Consider the following 21,656-nt stretch of genomic DNA (forward strand, 5'->3'; position numbering starts at 1 on the left):
TTTGAACTAAACGATTGTATTATCCATTAGATACAGAATTTTGTATTGGTTTATAAGAAATGATTTATGACATCTTGTTTTAAAATATTGTTATTTAATATATTATCTAACTCAATTGTCTAAGTATGGTTCAATTATGAGGGGATTTTTTCATACTTAAACACACACACACAGTTTCCCTACTAGTCTTTGGTCGGACTAGTGCCATACTTAGCAATTGGGATTAGATAATATATCAGATAATAATATAGCTACTCCAATTTATCCTGACATCAATGAAACAGTTTCTGTCAAGATATGGGTATTTATACCCTAAGAATTGGATTGCCTACTCTTTAATAGAAGTTACATTATTATTAGCTTGATCCACCCAATCCAAAGGGATAGGTCGGGGATCTCAGCTCCTAAATTGGTCAAGTGCCTACATGTTTACATATAATCCATATACTGTAAGCATTGACCACCATCGAGCAGGTGTGTATTTTCAAGTTATCTTGCAAGATCGGAGTCTTGTACAGTAACCAACGTCACAACATATTCCACAAATTTGGAGTGACATCATCGAAATCATGAGACATCAGGTATGTAGATTTCATAATACCTTACTCTCCTCCTTGGAGGACCCCTTTATCATACAACAATTGGGTGTACTTACATCTAAGTTCTGTTCAAACACAATACAAATGAGTAATTTCGCATCTAAACCTTGTTAACACCATACAAGTGACTGCGCTATAAAGCATGGAAACTTTTAGGAAGCAATTACTACAATTGGTGGGGGATTGGTCCACTTGGTGGACCATCCTCCACCAAGTGGATCTCTCCTCTAGGATGGGGGAGGGCCACACACACACACACACACACACACACACACACACACACACACACACACACACACACACACACACACACACACACACACACACACACACACTTATCTAGCTGACAAGTCCTTGGCTAACCCTTGGCTGACAGCTTCCCTTTTTGGTGCTTTAGTCTTGGACAATCGTCACTCGCGCGCGCGCGCGCACGCGCACACACACACACACACACACACACACACACACACACACACACACACACACACACACACACACACACACACACACACACACACACACACACACACACACACACACACACACAATCACACTCATGTGCATACTATAGGCATAACAACCTTATGGCTTGACATAGGCTAAAATTCCCGGTTAATCAGCTCTGAATGATACTCTGAGCTTTTGGAAGGCTGCCGACATGTGATTTTGCAGGTATTGCATCATTACCATCCCAAACCGGTTCAAATAGAAGTTTTAGGTTGTTGAAGGCCCTTTGCTAGTAGGGGTTTCCACAGTGATCTTCATACCTATTATTCGTTTCTTAGTGATGGAAAACTACATCTAACCTTGAGGTTCAAGATGGATATCTGTAGGTCTTGGCAGTAAACTTCAATTAGGGAATATATTGGAATCTTGACAATGGATCACAACCAATATTTTCTTTTGTTCAATGACTTTTTTGGGAATGGTACAGGTAATACCATAAGCACATTAATCAAGTGGCACCTAACTATTGCTGGCATACCCACGAGGACAGGTTTTAATGCACCATTTTCTCATCACCGGTTGTGAATCTTTTGGTTACAAGCTCTCCTCCATCACTTTCCCCTTATCCTCCTCTTCTGGCAGGACATGCAAGGAGCTTCCCCCACACTAGCGCAGGTTGTGCTCCACATTCTCACACGCACACACACAGGCCGTATCTCCATAGTTCTCTCTCTATCTCACGCTCAACGAGCGCCGCATGGTGTAAAGGGTTGCTATCATAAGGTGGGATCCCTTGGCTTGAGGATGCATCCAGGTGATTGCCCGCCCTTCTCAATCGTGTGCAGTACACACACAAAGTCTTTGCCTTGCAAGCTGAAATTATGGTGGAGAAACCTCGGACATTGGCTCACATAAGCACATAAGTTTATTGATTGAGGTGGAAAAGCTACCCTTACTGTCCCATGGCAGCTTCTCAAGGCATATACGACATCCAGGTAGGTGCATCTGCACCTACTTAGCTCGTAGTGAGATTATCTTAAAACAGTTTTTTTTGCTCATGATTTTGAGAAAGTGTACAAGGTTTTTTGGTTTTCACAACTAATCAATTGAACTTAATGACAAATATGGTTTTTATTTCTCATGTGATGCAATTCATATAGAGTTCGGATGGTTTATCAGACTTATCAATTGACCTGAATGCAACAAGGTTGGATTAAACTAAAATAAAAGACACTCTTTGTCTGAGGAAATGATTGTCACTATCTGTTGCATACAACCTCATGTGAGGGTCTCGTTGGGGATGGCATTGACTGGTCTTTTTTGAAATGACTGAGCATAAACAAAGTAAATGCTGTTGAAATTTTTGCATACATAGTTTTGATTCGCCATACCCTGGTGCTTTGCTTGCATATAATATTAGATGGTTTCTTTGGGAATGTTTCTCGAAAAACGTCCACTAAACACAGAAGTCCTAATCTTATACTAGAGATTGGGCTGGCGGTAGTATCCTTTTGCATAGTCAGTGTCTTGAGTTGATAATGGACACTTTACTGGTGCTGATATATTGTTGCATACCTGTGACCTGAGCGATTTTGACATGATCGCAATTGCACTACTTAGTATATTTTGGGTTTTTGATAAGTAACAAGTTCTTAGAAGGTATGTCGGAAAGAAAAACATTTGAAACCTGCAAGTAGTAGTGTCCATTTCCGGGTTTTGTACTTAACATAATTTGAAGTTTCTAGATTTTCTATTCACTGATGTGAGTTTGCCTGAGTTGATGGACCGGAGTTGGGGATCCATTGGCCCTGATATCTACCTAGATTGCTAACTACGTTCATCATTTGGTTACCTGAAGTCGACACTAAAGTGTATGTATCGGATTATGTTTGGGGTTTGGCACTCAACGTTGCAATAAGGAAATGGGGCGACCTGATTGGTCTAAATTACCCTTTAGACTTGGAGTTAATCAAATTTAGGCATTGGTTTTTTTATCACACAGATATTTTCTTGCTCTCGGAACTTGGCAAAAGTAATAATAAATGTATGGGAGGGGAATGACTATCGTTAGCATAAATATGCTTATGCCTCTGGTAAAGATCTTCGAGGAAGTGGTAATGATCGGAAATTTTGAAATACAATCTGTATGTAAATAATATGCTGTCAAACTTAAAACATCCACCTAGCAAAATGGCCTTAAAGACATGTACTTCTATCGTTGTATGCAGGAAATCACTTCTGATGAAGGTAAGTATATGGTGGTGACTTCACAATTACAAAGTACTTTTTGATGCTTTTGGATAAGTACATAATTTTTAACACAAATGTTTTACTTTGAAATTCGTTCAAATTAAAAGAGCCTTAATCCTCAAGTGGGGGTCTCGCAAGAGATGGTAGTAGATTGGACTTTTGAAAATTGATCCAATTTACAAAGGAGATGCTGTCCAATTTTTCCTAGAATTAAAAGATGTAAACATTAGCATAAATAAATGGCTCAAACTTGATATTAGATCTTTGTTATGGTGGTAGTTTGTGTTGTAATTTTTGACACCAATAAAAAGGGGAGGGAGTCGTTGACACCTGTCTTCCCAAGTAATGCTAGTTATGACAGGCTTGTGTTTCTTGGATGGTGGCAGGTAAGAGATTCTTTCCTTGGGATTACAACAAAAACTGCAGCAGTAACGGAAGATCGTCCAATGTACCAACAAATGTACCAATTGGATCCTTCTACATGTAGCTGTAGTGGAAGCTCATCCGAAAGGATGAGCACATACGATACAGATATTATATTGTAGTGATCAAAGATCAAATTTTTGATCTAAACGATTGTATTATCCATTAGATACAGAATTTTGTATTGGTTTATATGAAATGATTTATGACATCTTGTTTTAAAATATTGTTATTTAATATATTATCTAACTCAATTGTCTAAGTATGGTTCAATTATGAGGGGATTTTTTCATACTTAAACACACACACACACACACACACACACACACACACACACACACACACACACACACACACATGCTTGAAGGAAAGATTTTTCACATATGTCTTGAGTTTGTCACATTTGTCACAGATAGGCATCTTGCTATTATTCCATTATAATAACTATGACATTCAAAGTTTCTATGCTCCCCTCGTCCCCCCCCCAAACCCTCTAGTTGAAGTGACTATCCCTGGTGGACATTTAAAAAGGAGAAGCGAACTCCTTTTTCTCATTTTTTTTGAAAAGAAAAATATAGATTGGCTATGATTGGTCTGCCTCTCTCTCTCTCTCTCTCTCTCTCTCTACCATCAGATAGATCTTTGAGATCTCATTGGATGTTCCTACAACATTTCAAATTCTCCTTTTATCAAGACACGTGTGTGTGTGTGTGTGTGTGAGAGAGAGAGAGAGAGAGAGAGAGAGAGAGAGAGGGAGAGAGAGAGAGAAGATGAAACAAAAATAACTTTATTCTTACCCATGTTGTGAGAGATATATATATATATATATATATATATATAGAGAGAGAGAGAGAGAGAGAAGATGAAACAAAAATAACTTTATTCTTACCCATGTTGTGAGATATATCTTTTGGGATTGTTCCGATGGCATTAAAAAATTTCTTCTTGTTTACTCTCTCTCTCTCTCTCTCTCTCCTCCCCATAGAAAATCACTTTTGTTGAAGGTTTGTCTTGTAGCTTCTAAAGTCACTTTAGATTGTTCCTACACGCGAGCATTTTGTTTTGTCTTCCTCTCTCCTCTTGCGTCATTTGTTGGACTTTGCATTTCAACACATTAAATACGGTACTTAAAAGTTGTCCTCCCCCCCCCCCCCCCCCCCCCCCCTCTCTCTCTCTCTCTCTCTCTCTCTCTCTCTCTCTCTCTCTCTCTCTCTGTCTTGTTGATTTTAGATTGGTACCCTTGCCTGCCAAGATTTAAGGAATTTATAGATTTTTAAGCATGGCCCACATGTTAACTCTTAAAAATAAATAGAACAAAATATCCAAGAATTGGTAAAAGGTCTATCAACTGGGAAATCTCTCTACCCATTTGGGATATTCTCTCTCGTTGATTTTAGATTGGCACCCTTGCCTGCTAAAATTTAAGGAATTTATAGATTTTCAAGCATGACCCACATGTTAACTCTTAAAAATCAAAAGAACAAAATATCCAAGAATTGGTAAAAGGTCCATCAACTGGGAAATCTCTCTACCCATTTGGGGTGTTAATGTGAGGGTTGTTGGTCTTTGTCGGGCATTTAATCTATTTTCTACACGTGAAAAACTTTAGCTATCCTTTAAAAAATACACTAATGCCAAAAAATTATATCTTAAAAATTTTAAAAGTGTGTGAGCTCAACGGTAAAATCTTTCTTTCTCTCTCTCCCCCTCATAAATGTACATGTGTATGCACACATGCAATGTGATGGTCTCTCTCTCTCTCTCTCTCTCTCTCTCACACACACACACACACACACACACACACACACAAGCAATGTGGTGGTCTCTTTCTCTCTCTCTCTCTCTCTCTCTCTCACTCATGGTCAATAATGTGGATAACGATCCATGCATTTGCATGTCATGCATATCCTCAAAGCGAGCCAAGTCGACGTTAGGCGAGCTTTTTTATTTTTCTCAAGCCCTTCAAGAAATACATACTTCCAAAATTTTCTAAAACATATCAATATTGGTCTTGTTTTGGGAAAAATCACACTATAGACAAATGGTTGAAAAAACCTAGATCTAGTGTAATCTCACCTACAGATTTAGAAAATTATCTCTATACGTACAAAGTATTAAAAAATTGAGTGTAAAAGCCTTCAAATATAATAAAGCTACCCCTAAAATTTCTCATACCTAAGTTTTTCATGTTTTTGGGAAAAAACACTGCGCCTCAACTCGATTTAGTGTAACCCCTCTTACAAATTTTTATAATTTGCCTCAAAAATTCTAATCACTTGTAGACACCTTTTAGAAAAAGAGCAAAACTGGCAGAATGAGAACAAGCTTGCGCATAAATTTGTGCTACTTTTCATGTTTCCACTCACCGTAGGTAAATCCAATCTGTAGGAGAACCCCAAGCATAGGAAGATCCTGAAGGACCACTCGCCTCATTCACTCTTGCAACTACAATGATGCACACATATGTGTTTTTTAAGATCTTTGCAAATAGGGAGGTTGTTGAAGAACAAGGAATGCATGTAGATTGGGGATGATAGGGTTGCTTGCCGATGGTATTGACTGGCATCTATACTCTTTATAATGCAACTTAAAATTTTCCAAGAAGAGGGCATCCACTTGTCACTCCCTTGTTCATTTCAAAAAACACCTTGCAAAACATCTAATCTAAAATGAAAAAGTAAAGTGTAACATTGTAAGAAATGATAGTCTTTGCAGAATGCTATACTCTTTATAATGCAGCTTAAAATTTTCCAAGAAGAAGAGGGCATCCACTTGTCACTCCTTGGTTCATTTCAAAAAACACGATACAAAACATCTAATCTAAAATGCAAAAGTAAAGTGTAACATTGTAAGAAATGACACACCTTACAAAACATCTAATCTACAATGCAAAAGTAAAGTGTAACATTGTAAGAAATGACAGTCTTTACAGAACGCTATATTCTTTATAATGCAGCTTAAAATTTTCCAAGAAGGAGAGGGCATCCACTTGTCACTCCCTGGTTCATTTCAAAAAACACCTTACAAAACATCTAATCTAAAATGCAAAAGTGTAAGAAATGACCGTCTTTGCAGAATGTAAGAACTAACAAGCTTTTTCTAATGTAAAGTCAAAAGACTTTCTATTCTACATAAAATAAATATTGAAGTTTGATTGCACATAACAAAAAAAGGGAGAACTTTAGTGGAGGTTTTGTTACTTAATGAGAATTTACTTTTTGAAGATACAAAAAAAAGAATTTTAGTGAATTTTTTGGTTAATGAAAATATAATTTTTGAAGATATATTTGGCTTTATCTTTTCAAGGGGCTTTTTTCAAGACCAATATTGATATGTTTTAAATTTTTTTGGAAGTACGTATTTATTTAAAGAGCTTGAGAAAAAAAAAAGCTCGCCTAACGTCGACCTAGGACTGTCTTGCTTTGAGGACATGCATGCCATGCAAATGCAAGGGCCTTTATCTACATTATTGTTCTAAATGAGAGAGAGAGAGAGAGAGAGAGAGAGAGAGAGAGAGAGAGAGAGAGAGAGAGAGAGAGAGAATCACATTGCCTGTGTGTATACACATGTATGGGGCGAGAGACAAAGAAAGATTTTACCATTGAGCTCATGCACTTTTCAAAATTTCAAGATATTATTTTTTGGCATTAGTGTATTTTTAAAAGGATAGCTAAAGTTTTTCACCCATAGAAAATACATTAAATGCTGGACAAAGACCAACCTCACATCAACACCTCAAATGGGTAGAGAGATTTCCCAGTCTTGATGGACCTTTTACCAATTCTTGGATATTTTGTCCTTTTTAGTTTTGAGAGTTTACACGTGGGCCATGCTTAAAAATCTATAAATTCCTTAAATTTTGGCAGGCAAGGGTGCTAATTTAAAATCAAAGAGAGAGAATACCCGAAATGGGTATAGAGATTTTCCAATTAATGGACCTTTTACCGATTCTTGGATATTTTTTCTTTATATTTTTAAGAGTTAACATGTGGGCCATGCTTAAAAATCTATAAATTCCTTAAATTTTGGCAGGCAAGGGTGCCAATCTAAAATCAGAGAGAGAGAGAGAGAGAGAGAGAGAGAGAGAGAGAGAGAGAGAAGGGGGGGGGGAGGAGGGAGAGAGGACAATTTTTTAGTGCCGTATTTTTTAGTAGAGCACCTCTTCAAAAATACGGAACAACCACCTCCATAGCCGCTCGTAGCCCATCATATGGTATCAGAGCTTGCTCAAGGGTTGTGTTCGAAGCACTACATGAGAAAGGTTGCTTACGAAGAGGAAGGCAGGAATTTGACCTGTATGAAATTCCTCAAAACCACCTGAATAGGGTTCACTTAGTGATGCTGATGAGCTTTTGACGCTTGATCATCTGTTTTTTTTCTTTAATATACTCAGTTAACATTTTTTTAAATCTTTTCTTGGCCCTCATTCACACCTCGCAAGAGCTACCACATCGTTTGATGCTCGATTATAGCAAATAGACAGGGTTTTGTAGGCAGATTTTGTATGGAGGATCAATTTATCTTTATTATGGGTGCAATTTCTGTAGGCTTTCAACCTCCTATCGGACAACAATAAAAAAAATAATCGACAGTTTGGTACTCAAGAGCTTATTGGTTTTGGTTGTGCTACGGATCCAGTGATATGTTCAAAAACAATTCTAAATTCTATTAACCACCCACGATCATTATTTGCAAGCATAGCAAATAGGACCAAGCTATCCGTGACATATCGAATATGGCTTCAAAGGTGGATAAATTCAACGGAACTGGCTTCCACACCTGGCAAATTAAAGTAAAGAGCTGTTTGATGTGAAAAAATTTGTGGAACGTCGTCAAGCCACTATCAACCGATGAATCAGGTACATCCGCTGCAGTTACCAGAGCATTATCTGCCGAGCAACAGAGGAAAGACGAACAAGCTTTTGATATCGTTCTAACTTCTTTAGAAGACAAATTTATTCATTATTTGGATGATGTTGATTCTTCAAGTGCTGCATGGATAGAGTTAGAGAAGCTTTTCGGTGCCAAAGCTAAGTATTCCAAAATGAGTTTAAAAATGGAATTGTATTCTCTTCGCATGCGTGAAGATGAAAACATTGCAGCTTTAGCTAATAGATTGAAGAGTATTAAAACTCAACTTGTTTATGTCGAAGCTCCAGTACTAGAAGAAGATCTCATAGCCATTTTGTTAAAAAGTTTGACCGACAAATTTCATCAGATTGTTACTATTTTAAAGAAGAAATATCCAATGTCCTCCTTGGATAGTATCATCAATTCATTGCAGGAGGAAGAATTCAGGGTACCTAGTACCAATTCTACTATTTTTCCTAGTGCATATACAGTCTCCAATGCAGTATCCCCCATTAGTTCTTCTGATACTTCCACCGCATTTGAAGTCACTAAATGTGCTGCTACCTCAGCTTCATCTTGACCATTCAATGGAACCAGATCTTGTGTCGTTTGTGGGCGCAACAATCATCAGACAAAAGACTGTTTCAAGAAGAATCCTTGTGTTCACTGTGGTAAAACAAATCATCCGTCAAACAGATGATTTCAAAAGGGTAAAAATCAAATTCATATGATTGAGGGAGACACCATGCCCGCAATATATTTTGTTGGTAATGATGTTCTTTAGTTAAACTTTTTCATGTTTTTAGTCAAAATAAATTGTACGGGCTTTAGACACTGCCACACATGAGTGGTAAGACCTCCCAAATTATCAGTTTTTGTTTTCAAGTCCCATTTTTGTTATCACTTCTCATGAGGTTATTGGGTACACCTTAAATCCAAGGTTTGGTAGTGAACCAAAAACTCCATTTTTGGTAGCTAATTTTTTGACCTACACCCTATCTGTTCAAGGGGGGTTTACTAATCTAGCACCAGGTTATTTATACACCAAAAATACTCGGTTGTGAGAGAACCTAAAACTCACGGTTGAAGAGTATACCAAAAACTCGAGGTATCATGAGAGTAGTCTTTCTAGTTCGGGCTTGAGAGGGGGAGTTGTTAGGTTTCTAGCCCGCGTTCAGTAGCATCAGCCTGTGGGAACATCTTCTCTGGCATGCAATTAAGAGAAGTAGTTTGCATGGCATTTTTTTAATTTTATATGTAAGGCTATACATCGAGAAAAAATAGCGTGTGTTTTTCTGGCCTACTGTACCGAACGCTCTCTCTCTCTCTCTCTCTCTCTCTCTCTCTCTCTCTCTCTCTCGCTCGCTCTCGTTCTGCACTTTGCCTTGCTCGCCATGAGCTCTACAGAGCAACAACCTCCATAGCCGCTCGTAGCCCATCAGGATTCCTCAATTCCTTCTTGTTGTCCTACAAGCACATGTGTTGGGCTCTTCGCTTGCTAAGCCAACAATCTTATTGTAGAAATAGTGAGAACCACATACATAAATGTCATACCATGGGACAGAGTCAACCTGGTTAGTGCATGGAGGCTACAAGAGGTTGTCAATCTCTCAAAAAACACACTCAATCCCTATCTAACTCAAAACCACACTTAACTGCATGTCAGGTAGCAAATGCTAACTACGACACCGCAAGCAAATCATGTTGATTCACCGAGCAAACAAAGTCCAAATGAGACAAAACTTATAGGATGGGTAGACAACATCTAAAGACACATGCCCATGCCCTCAAATCCCCCTTTTGACCACTTGTCAAAATCACGATTAATAGTAGTAGGGTAGATTTTACCTAACTGTTTTCAACCCAGAATGCACCCTAGAGCTTAGGAATGATGCCCCAACACCCCCCTATGCATAAAATTTAGTTTCTTACATAAATCTTGAGTTATGACCAGATTTAGAAGGAGGTGAACTGCAACAAAAACACAATTTTATTGCAAAAGAAGCACAATGTTGCAAAGAGCTTTCACTTGTGAATGCGACGAAGCAAACGGCAGTTCAAACAGATACTTTACGAGGGAGTTATGAGATTAAGAAGAGAAGAGGAGAGTACACAGTGCTCTGCAGAGCAATGGAAACACTTATTATCCAAAACTTACAAAACTCTTACAAAGATTGGCCTTTATACCTTAGCCATAGGGTTTAAAATGTGCAATGATCGGGCGCCCAAGGCCTTTAGGACTCCACAACTTTGTGTATCTTCAACCTAGATATGCTAGATCAAGTGTTGTTTATAGCTTGGAACTCACATCAAGCCAGTAACAATGGTTTGAAATGAATTGGGAAATTACAATACATGACCATTTTGGAAAGATGTGAAAATGTGTAACTCCAATCTTCACTGCTTCTCTGTATTTTTCCGTGATGTGATTTGTAAGGTTTGGGCCTTTAGAAGCTTCTGTTAACTGATGTCAACTAAGTTAACATTCCCCCCTTTCAATTTTAGTGCCCGTCCTCGGGTACTATTGAAAAGTGTTTGTGGAGGCTGGAAGGTTGTTGATGGGATATCTTCATTTGTCACTAAATTTGTTGATGAGGTTCACTCCACTGAGCATCTTCATTAGTCCATATTTATCTTTGATGTGAGAGGTGATATTGCATTTGCTGGTTGTAGCAGCATAATGGTGAGACTTCTACTTATTGATGAGGAGTAGGTACAAGGGAAGTAGAATGTTGAGGATCTAAATTAGGGTATAATACCTGGATGACCAAAGAAAAAAACCCAGCGGGAAAAAAATGCCTTTGGGATATGCACATCATTGGAGTACTTATTAGCATGGGAAATATTAACAATGTACTAAGGAGATTATTTACTAGTAGTTATAGAAATAAAATATTAGCAAATAGAAGGATAGCAACATGGAACATTGGTATGTCTGCTGCAATCCACTCAAGGTCCATAGGTGGAAGCAAAAAAGAGTGTCTAATGTATATGTCTAATGATGAGACATCCTATATATGCATACACAAAAATGCATGGTCAACAATATGCTGTACAAAAAAGAGTTTTGAGGGCTTCTTTAAAAAGAAAGTATAGCTTTAAAATCATATGACCTGGCTTTATAAGCTGACATCCCTTTAGGAAGGGTTTTTGATATCAAGGATATGTGCTCTCATCTTAATGTGCACTATGCATGAGCGTTGGACTCTACGTCACTCCACCATGATTAAGTTAATAGACTTTGACTCTTATGTCTCATCCAGCATGAGCAACATGACTTAGATATGCTCAACTCTTTCAGCTTGAGTGTAAGCCTAATAAATATGACTCTTAGCACAAAGTTTATTCCGACTTGAAGCTTTGGGACTAATGCTTAAATGAATTTGAGCTATGAGGGTCTTCAAACCTATTGAATGGCGGTGAAAATGATTCCCCAACATTCTGCTCTTTTGTTTGCAGATACGCCAATGAGCTATGAGGGTTTTCAAACCTATTTGAATGGCGGTGGAAATGATTCCCCAACATTCTTCTCTTTTGTTTCCCAATATGCCAATGAATTCAAGATCATCTTTCAGCTATGGACACACTTTTTCCAAGTACGAAAAGACATGAGGTTCTTGCCGAGATGAAAATATTTCTTTACTTTGCTTGAAAACTTTTCTTTATGTTCAACAGTAGTGTTGCATTTGATCTTCTCAAGAATTATTTCTAGATTGATTGTTATTGCTGTGGTGGTGTCCTTGAATTGAATTGTTGCTGCATCTTCTACTTTGATGTCGACTCATTTGGTTGTGATACTACACCTTTTGCAAGAAGCTATTGAGCATTGTATAACTGCATTTGGGTAACCTTTGATCTTAAGAGATCCATCATACTTTTTGTCAAAATTTGTCTCTTTGGAGGAGATTTTGGTGATGACCTTTTTGTAGATTTCTAAGCTTTATATTCCATTGAGCTTGATCTATTTTTCACATGTTTTGGTTGCTTGAGGTTTGCATTAGCTTGAGATATCTTTAGCTTCACTCTTACTATCTGTAGGTGTTTGTACAAAGTCATGAACTTTCTAAGATTCATTGCTATCATTTGCATCTTGATATGCATGTGTGAATTTGATCCCATGCAATTGCTTGAACACTATGGGGTTCGTCAGATTTTGACTTTGACTTGTGGAGATCAGCTAAAATCTTTGTCCTTGATGATATTTCTATAGGAATTTGTCCACAAATTTTGATGGAATTTGGGTTAATTGGGGACTTCCAATAACCGTATGGTCATTCAATGGCTTTTTCTAGGGATCTATTGGCTAGAAGTTTTAGGGCTTGCAATTGATGTTGAGTTTCTTGGTACTAGAGTTGAGCTTATTGGATTTGCAGCTCCCCCCTTCCTAGGGTGATCGTTAAATGTTTCTCCATTATGAGAGTTCAAAACTATTTGGCTCAGGTTCGATCTCACCTTTTGAGACTGTGAAGTCATACTGTGCGTAGCAATACTCATAGCATTATCTTAACCCTGATAGTGTCTATCCCGTGGGTCTCCTATGATATGAGCTTTTATGGTTTCAAGACCCAAGGCATCATAAAGTTTAGAATCTTATCTATATCTACATCAATTTTGGTCAAAGTAGATACTCCTCTCTGGTCATAACATTGAAGCTTGACTTCAAATGGATTAGGGTTTGGCTTTGAGCAAATTTTTTGGGTTCACTCGAGAAATGTCAATAAGCTGTAGAGAGGATGGGCTAAAATAGATTCTTTGCTCTGAAATGAACCATCCTTCTTGATTTATCATTGGGCATAATTTTATGATCTGGTATGTGAGCCTTTCAAACATTGGTCGACTCTTTTTGTATACTTTTCCTTCTCGGTCTAATAGCGTGCATATGAGTTTATGAAAATGATAATAGCATTCTCTTTGTTGTGTCCCTTAGACTCGTAAATGATTGCACACTACTGGCTGTGGGTGCAAAATCATTTGCAAACCTAACACTCTTTTTTACCTTTGGTGACAGCTAGATAGTTTAACTAAATTCATGTATGAATTTGTTGTTGAATGGTTCCAATTTAAGATTTTTAGGTGCTCATACATCTTTATGAAAACTATGAACTTGTAGTGCTTCTAATGATGCTTCTAATGATAATGAAAGAACTTTTGATTGCGTCAAAAGTGACAAGTTAAATGCACTTACACCGCAATTTACTTCTTCAAACTGCTCTATGCTTTGTTTTGCTATTGCTATGTCCTTGTTGTGTGGATTTCTTGGACAATCCTCTGGAAAATGGACACCTTTTCTTCCACAATCTGAGAAATACACCATTATGGGTGGTATGTCAATTGGCTCATCCATCTTAGTCTCATCTTGAGAAGTCTTTGCTTCTATACTTGCCAAGTTGTTAGCATCTTCTTTCAAAACACTGATCATCAAGCTGTAGATTTCTACATCTTGCCCTTTATATTGCCTTTGACTTGGTTCTCTGATTAGAATGGCTTTTATTGGTTGATTTATTGGATTCTCCACTTTTGGCTCTTGACTATATATCGAATCACTGTAGTACATGTACAATGATCATGAATGCATATGTACAGGCTTTATCTTTGAGATTGCAATACTTGGCTCCACTGAAATCCGTAAACATTTGGGTGTTCTCTAGACCTGGCTTTACTATGATCAATAGGATCTTGACTTTTGTGCTGCTTTTGCTGCTCATCAAATGTCTATAGCCTTCTGAATTTTCATATAAGACCTTGTCTCCATTGTATCCATATAGCTGTAAAACTTGCTTTGCTACACTTGTGCTTGTGCTTCTACTACTACTAGCTAGCTTTGGTTCACTTAAATTCTTGGCTTGACCTAAGTCCATGTTGGCTTGGTCTATAAAGTTACCCTTTAGAAAATTATGATGTTGCACAATCAATTTCCTTTTCCTTTGAGCTGAAAAGACTGCTTGTGCCAAATACATTTTTGTAGTTGAATTCTTTCCAAACTCACAAGAGTTGGGCAACTCTAGAACGTGCTAGGATTGACTGCAATCCTTTGAAACAATGAAAATCAAGGGCTCTAAATAGCTTGATCTACAATCACATGTACCCTTGATCTATCAATCCTTGATCGGAATTACTTTGCATTAGGCTTCGATATGCAATGGTTGTACTTGAAAAGTTGTAGCTTGCACGATCACTCTTAGCGCATCTGGTGTCCTTTGTCTGAACTGTGGCACACCTAGAATAAGGATATTCTTGCCATATGAAGAGATTACAATCAACTTTGAAGGTTTTTCAATTTTCAATATCACTTTTGTAAAGGTAGCCAAAGGACCAAATCTGCAACCTTCAGTTTCTAAAAAACCTATTTCTAGTAGCAAATAGTGTCCAAATGACTCCAAATTTTTCAAGCTATCTCCGTGATAGGTCTGATAACCCTGGTGATAAAAATTCATGAAATTCCAACTCCCTCGCCATCAAGAGATAATAATCATGATTATTATCTACTGTGGAAAAAAGTATCAATTTTCACTTTTGTTGATTACCACTGGTTGAGTGTGTACCCAATAAGCTTTGAACCAATTTTCAACAAATTGGATAAGTTCAACCCAAATTTTCATCAATTTCAGTGATCTATAGACTGTGATACAAAATAGTTGTCAATCTCAGTCAAAACCAATCCGAATCACTTGAAATTTGGTACAGGCACTCTATTACACTACAAGAGGTTATGTGCACTTGTGACGCTTTTAGCAACGGAAATACATTGGGTGTTTGTACTCCTTGGTGTTGCTAAGACCGTCACTACAGGAACGTCGCTATAACCGTCTCTATAGGCCTTGCTATATAGCGACGATTATAGTGACGGTTGTAGTTCTTTTGTAGCGACGCTTATAATGACATTGCAGAACCTTATATAGAGACGCTTATTGCGATGCCCAAGAGTAAACATTTTTGGGTGGCCAATGTTTAGTATGTAGTGTCGAAACACCTGAGAAAAAAGACTGTGCATGTGCAAGATCACCTTCTTGTCTTCGTCATCCAAGATGATGCCGCCGCTTATGTCGACCGAGTACGCCAAGCCCTCTCACGTATGACATGTGAACTTGGGTGTCTTGGAAGGGGTCTCTAGAGGCATCTTGATGGGGGTACGGATGCCAGGTGTCTCCACTAGAGTCTGGGCCTTGAAGTGAGGAGTGTCGACTGGGGTGACTCTCAGAGGAGTAGGTAGTGGTGTGTAGCCAGGAACGGCCGATAGTTGCACAAAACCTGGCATAGATGGTGATGATGTGGCTGGTGTGGGGGTGGGCAAAGAAGGGGAAGGTAAGGAGCTTTGTCAAATATGAGGCGGTGTCAAGGCATCAGCGGTGGCATCCCCTTGGCAACCGCCGCCTCCATCACTAGAACGTCGGTGCCTAGATGAGTGTGAAGATCGTTTCGTTGACACCAAAGCTTCGGAGCTTGCTAAATGCTCCGAAACAGAGGGAGACGCTGAAGGAGTGGAATGACATGATGGTGCTCCAGAGTGATGATGCTCCTCATACCACCTCCTCTTCTGGGTGACAAAGAAGAAAGAAACTCATCATCATCCATACCTGCATTAAACACACTAACATTTAATCTAAAAATTGAATGGAGAAGAAAACATGGACAAGTTATATCTATAGTATAGATAATAGGGAGAAGGATTCTTGTGTAGAGAGAGAGAGAGAGAGAGAGAGAGAGAGAGAGAGAGAGAGAGAGAGAGAGAGAGAGAGAAGACTCATAAAGGGGGAGGGATTCTTGTGTAGAGAGATTGTGAAGTTCTTGTGAATTTGTCTCCCGTGTGCATTCTACGTATCTTGTAAAAGCTATGTCTTGAACAACATGCCTTTTATATGTAGCTGTGACAAGACACTCTGGTCATAAATTAAATTTCTTTTCTATTTGTTATAGTTTTCTCGATTACTTACGATAGATATTTATCTATCACGAGAGAGAGAGAGAGAGAGAGAGGTATGTCTAATCTATTTTGTATATGTAGGTTTCTATATTCTTGGGCAGTTTGCAGGTTCTTGGACTCCACCAGTATGAGTGATCATGGCAGCAGTAGTGCTCGCCCTAGCAAGGAGGACATAGAATGCTTCTTAGCGTCTCTTTCACCCGATCAACTAGATTAAACACAATTTAAATTTCTCAAGTATAGCATATATATAGGAATGGACAAAAAGCCATGTGAATACAATATACATTATTAAACGGAGAAAAAATGTTTAAATACAATGTTTATGGCTTTAAGAGGTCTCTCTCTCATCCTCGCATACCTCAGCATAACTCCCTATGTCTATATAGAGCTCTCCATTTAGGCAGATGTCCTTCGTTTCATTTTGTAAATCCTCTGCACGCACCCCATAGAGAGTAGTAGCTTGATGCTCGTCTGGCGCCACCTCAGCAGCTTCTGACTGAGCATCTTCTCCAATCTCCTCCATTGATGCTGCTGTGATTGGCACATGGTAGCCCTCATACATCCGTGCACTATGAGGGGCTACCTCCATGACGTACCACCAATTTGATGCAGACTTTGTAGGATGAAATATCACCTGCCAGAGCCACATAACTTACATGAGAGCTTATAAGCACATAACTTCTAAAATTGGATATTAAATATTTACAGACTTACTTGTTCACAATGCTCGGGTAGTGCGAAAGTGTCTCTTAGGTCGGTCCATTTTTTAGTTGAATACACCTCAAGAAAACAACAAACAACAAAGATTATGAGTGGCCGTTCAAACATCTAGAAAGTCGCTAGTTGTACATTGCAAACTTACCTTGGTCGCGCAACCCCGAGAGTACTCCCACTCCTCCTCAATCACTTCTTCACCGCACTGTTGTGTGCTTTTTAATTGGTTGTGCAACCATCTTAAGCTCATGAATGTTGGTAGGCTCTCCAAACCCGCCGGATAATGCATCTTGGTCATCTTCCCTGTCTCCACCCGATTTGTGCCCTTTGTCACTCTTGCTTTGCATCCTCGTATTGTGAAATCCACTTTTGCATCATTGGATTGTGAAGCATGCAAAATCGGTTTATTTTAGCCTCTAGATCTTCCGTCATCTTCTTCTCAACACCAAGATTGCACATGACAATCCTAGATATACGTTCATCATCTATGGTTCTCCATAGCGTGTCTCGGGCTTTATCAAATCCGTCTAGCCACTCTCCAATGTAAACTAGGGACTCTGATACCAGCCAACCTTCTGCCATGCTACCCTCCGGACGTTCCTTTTGACTCACATATCCCTTGAGCGTTTTCATGAAACGTTCTAAAAAGAACATCCATTTGAAATGTACTGTGCCAGCTATTTCCACCTCATCAATTATGTGAACAAGAAGAGGCACCTGAATGGTTACAATGGTAGTAAGAAAGTGTTTCTCAAACATGCACACAACCTCCGCAGTGTTTAGTTTGGCAAATGGTATGGAGTCTACATTGATCTCATTTTGTGAGATCCATTGCACCAACTTTGCAAGTTTGTAGGTTGGGTTATGGACGTCAGGAGACAAACTAGCCCTCAAGGCCACCGGTAAAATAAACTGCAAAACACGTCTAGCAATGATATTAAAGTACACACACAAATTTATTATACAATTTCCACTATGATATATTCCACTTCAAACATACCTAACCCATTTTATGCCAGTCGTGTGACTTCAAACCGGTAAGCTTCCCTTCTTTATTGAAACACGTTCAGAGCGAGTGCATTATGCTAGTGGGGGTCCGCATAGATTGAATGGTCTCTTTTACTTTGCGTTCTTGGGCTCCTGTCCAAATCCATGGCGCTTTAGGGAGTTTTATCGATCCATCGGGTGCTGTCTACGGCCAATATTGGTCCATACAATCCAAATTTCTAAGGTCAACCCTGGCTCCCAAATTATCTTTCTTGCTGGTCAGATGGTTCCATAGTAGATTATCCACATTTTTGAATATGTGCATTGGATCGAGCAAGTGATTGATCATGAGTCTGTGCCAATATGGTAACTCATACCATAGAGAGAGTGTCTTCATTCTTGGGGACAAAACCGTCATCACACATCTCCTTTTGCTATAAACATGCTTGTGCCGACATCCTCGGTGGCTCTCTTCCCAAAAAACCATTGCGTAACTCATGATTCTTTCGAAGATACGCTTGATGAACTTCATAGATTTGCTTCTTCAAGGAGGGCGCCTAACGTGCATTAAGTCTAGGTCCACATGTGACACATGCTCTGTATCTGCTTGTTTGAAGCCCTGAATGTATACACATGACAATAGATAAGCTTGAGAAAAATCAAGATTTATAGTTTGAGTTTGAGTGTACATCACCTTAGCATTCTGTTAGTACGGGATAGTCATGCATGGTCCACATTAGCATTCCGTTGACCTGCGTGTTAGATCATGTCCACCACTTCTATGCCAATCCACAATTGTAGTAGCTCTTCCAATAGTGGACAAAGATACACATCCATATTCTTCACTTTATACCACCCCGGCACAATCAAGCTTAGGTTAGAAACATGTGCCCGTTCTTGGTAGTCAACCACAGGGGAATATTGTAGTTGACAATGACAACGGGCCATACACTGTAAGATATTGATCTCTAACCAAATGGATTTATGCCATCCATAGCCAGGCCTATGCGTAAATTTTGAGCTTTCCTAGAGAAATCCGACCATGTATCGTCTATATGTTTCCAGGTTGCGCAATCTGCAGGAATCTGTAGCACACCATCCGAAGATCTATTCTCCTCGTGCCATGATGCTAGGGCGGCCATGGACTTACATTCAAAGAAATGCTTGATACAAGGAAGCAGAGGAAAATGTCGCAAAACCTTTTGTGGAACTTTTTGTACGTGGAGATCTACTCGATATCTCTCGGAATCACATTTTGGAGGCTTCTCCATGTCTATGTATTCCCCTCTGAAAAGAATGCAATCGTTAGGACAAGCGTGAATCGAATTGTAATCCATCCCCAAGTTTTGCAAGATCTTTCTTGATTCCTCTCTGGAATCTGGCATCACATTATCAGCTGGCAGTATGTGCTCATTGAACAATCTACACAGCGAAAAAAATGCAGTACACTTGTGTAAGTAATCTATCACATCATTATACATCTAAAGTTTTTTATTGAAATAAACACATTGTAATAGATCACTTGAAAAGCGCTGTGACGCTAGTGTCATCCATCCAAACTTTGCCTGCATGTTGAGAAGAACCAGGAGCGCCTTCAATCTAGACACACATTCTCCATTATACAATGACGTATCGGCTTCAATTTTCATATCATCATAGATAAGTTTTCCTGGATCCATGATTGTCTCGATCATTTCATCAATCTCAGGCTTAAACATTGCCTCGTTGGGAATGTAATCGGCATGATCATCCTCCAAAGCTGTAAGAGGTCATATATGCTGCTTGACCAAAGCCATGTCCCACCGGCATATCTATCTTGGATGCTGCAAAAAAAAAAACAAAACAATAAGACTTTATGTAAGTATAAATAAATAATTACAAAACAATCTAATTTTTAGCTTATTATTACAATATAACAAATGTAAGAGTGTAAGGTTAAACACTAACCAAGCCGGAGCCAGAACTCTGAATGTCCATAAGGACATTTAAGCCCTTTCTGTCCGCATACTCGCGCTCGTATGGTGTGGGGTCATGTCCAATCATCGACCACTGTTCAAACCATACAAAGAAAACGATATCTTAGAATTTAAAATTACAAATACCCATAACTACCAAACTCAAAGGGTGATGCAATAACACTTACAACGTCGGCCTCAAATGACATCCATCCGCCGCTCCCCAAGTGGTGCGAGCTCCTTTCTTCTACTCGCGCTCTGGTTACCTCCTTTTGTTGGTTCCACTTGTCCGGATTCTCACGTGTTTCTTGCTTTACATTCTTCTGATCTTCTTTGGACAGCCAATCTGTGCTCCACCCATACTTTACTGCTTTCTGCACTTCAGAGCGCTTCTGCTTGCAGTACTGACGCATCCGCACCTTCAGCAAGTCTTCATTGAAGCACTTATCCCGATTTGACATGGGAAACTCTTCATGCAACATGCTGATGACTTTGTCTTTTAATTCATTTGGCACTTCACTCCAGGTGTTTAGTATGTAGTGTCGAAACACCTGAGAGCAAAGGCCGTGCATGGACGAGATCAGCTTCGTGCCTTCGTCATCTAAGATGATGCTACCGCTAATGTCGATTGTGTACAATAAGCCCTCTCGCATGTGACGCGTGTGTTTGGAAAAATGCACTATGCTTTTTCTCGAGGCCAGACGTCCGGTGTTCGGTCGCACGTCCACTATCTATACACACTTCCTTATTCTTTCTATACATAAGAATAAGAATAAGGAGCACCTCACTCACTTAAGTTACTTCCTGAGGTTGCTTCACCCACATGGTCTCTTGTGCTCTTCCTCTTCCCTGCACGCATTCGTGCACATGTGCACTCACAAGTGGTATCATAGCTACAATGGCGAACGGCACGCATGATGGATTTCTGGTGGGACAAAAGTGACGGAGCTCGGCTATGGCGGCTTGAGCTCGGTGGTAGTGGATACGGCTCGACAACATCAGATCTTAGCTTGGGCATGTATATTCAGCCTGCATCAAGCTTGTGTAGCAAGCCATTGCAGAAATTTCCACAGAAAGACTAGGCACAAGAAGTATTGAAGTTCGTTTTTGCTGTTTTTGGCTCCCAGAACAATGTTTTTTAAATATCTCTATCAACGGAGCCGTATAAATACGATCCAAGAGTTTATGTTGGGGTTTTGGCACATTCCAAACACGATGGTGATGTACATTTTTTGAAATTTTGATCATAATTACAGTAGGTGCAACAACAATAAATTTATGTTGCAATTTTTGGCCAAAAACGGACATTTTTGGCATATTTCTCACACCCGAGTTCGGATATACGTTGTGAGCGGGATGAAAACACACACAGCGCCTCTATAACGACCCAACACACACTCTTGGGAAGATACACACACACACTATGGGGCACCACTCGGCTTACACAACACACCTGGCCGAGACAGGGAACACACCTCTGGAGTGAGAGGAGAGAGACTATCCACT

The 21,656-nt window shown here is 39.2% G+C and overlaps 2 long non-coding RNA genes across 2 annotated transcripts in view; both read left to right on the top strand.

The window, feature by feature from the left end:
- Nucleotides 1-85, top strand: part of LOC147444130 (uncharacterized) — a 2,038-nt gene extending 1,953 nt beyond the window's left edge. Inside the window, exon 2 of the long non-coding RNA XR_015190028.1 lies at nt 1-85. This exon is cut by the window's left edge and continues 176 nt beyond it. This is a non-coding gene — a long non-coding RNA (uncharacterized LOC147444130).
- Nucleotides 86-227: 142 nt separating this feature from the next.
- Nucleotides 228-3,937, top strand: LOC147444131 (uncharacterized). The gene is made up of 2 exons (XR_015190027.1): nt 228-2,041; nt 3,683-3,937. It is a non-coding gene; the product is annotated as an uncharacterized LOC147444131 (long non-coding RNA).
- Nucleotides 3,938-21,656: the final 17,719 nt, after the last annotated feature.

This window comes from Adiantum capillus-veneris, chromosome 13, assembly GCF_014529385.1.
Source record: "Adiantum capillus-veneris isolate H3 chromosome 13, ASM1452938v2, whole genome shotgun sequence".
In the NCBI taxonomy this organism is placed as follows: domain Eukaryota; kingdom Viridiplantae; phylum Streptophyta; class Polypodiopsida; order Polypodiales; family Pteridaceae; genus Adiantum; species Adiantum capillus-veneris.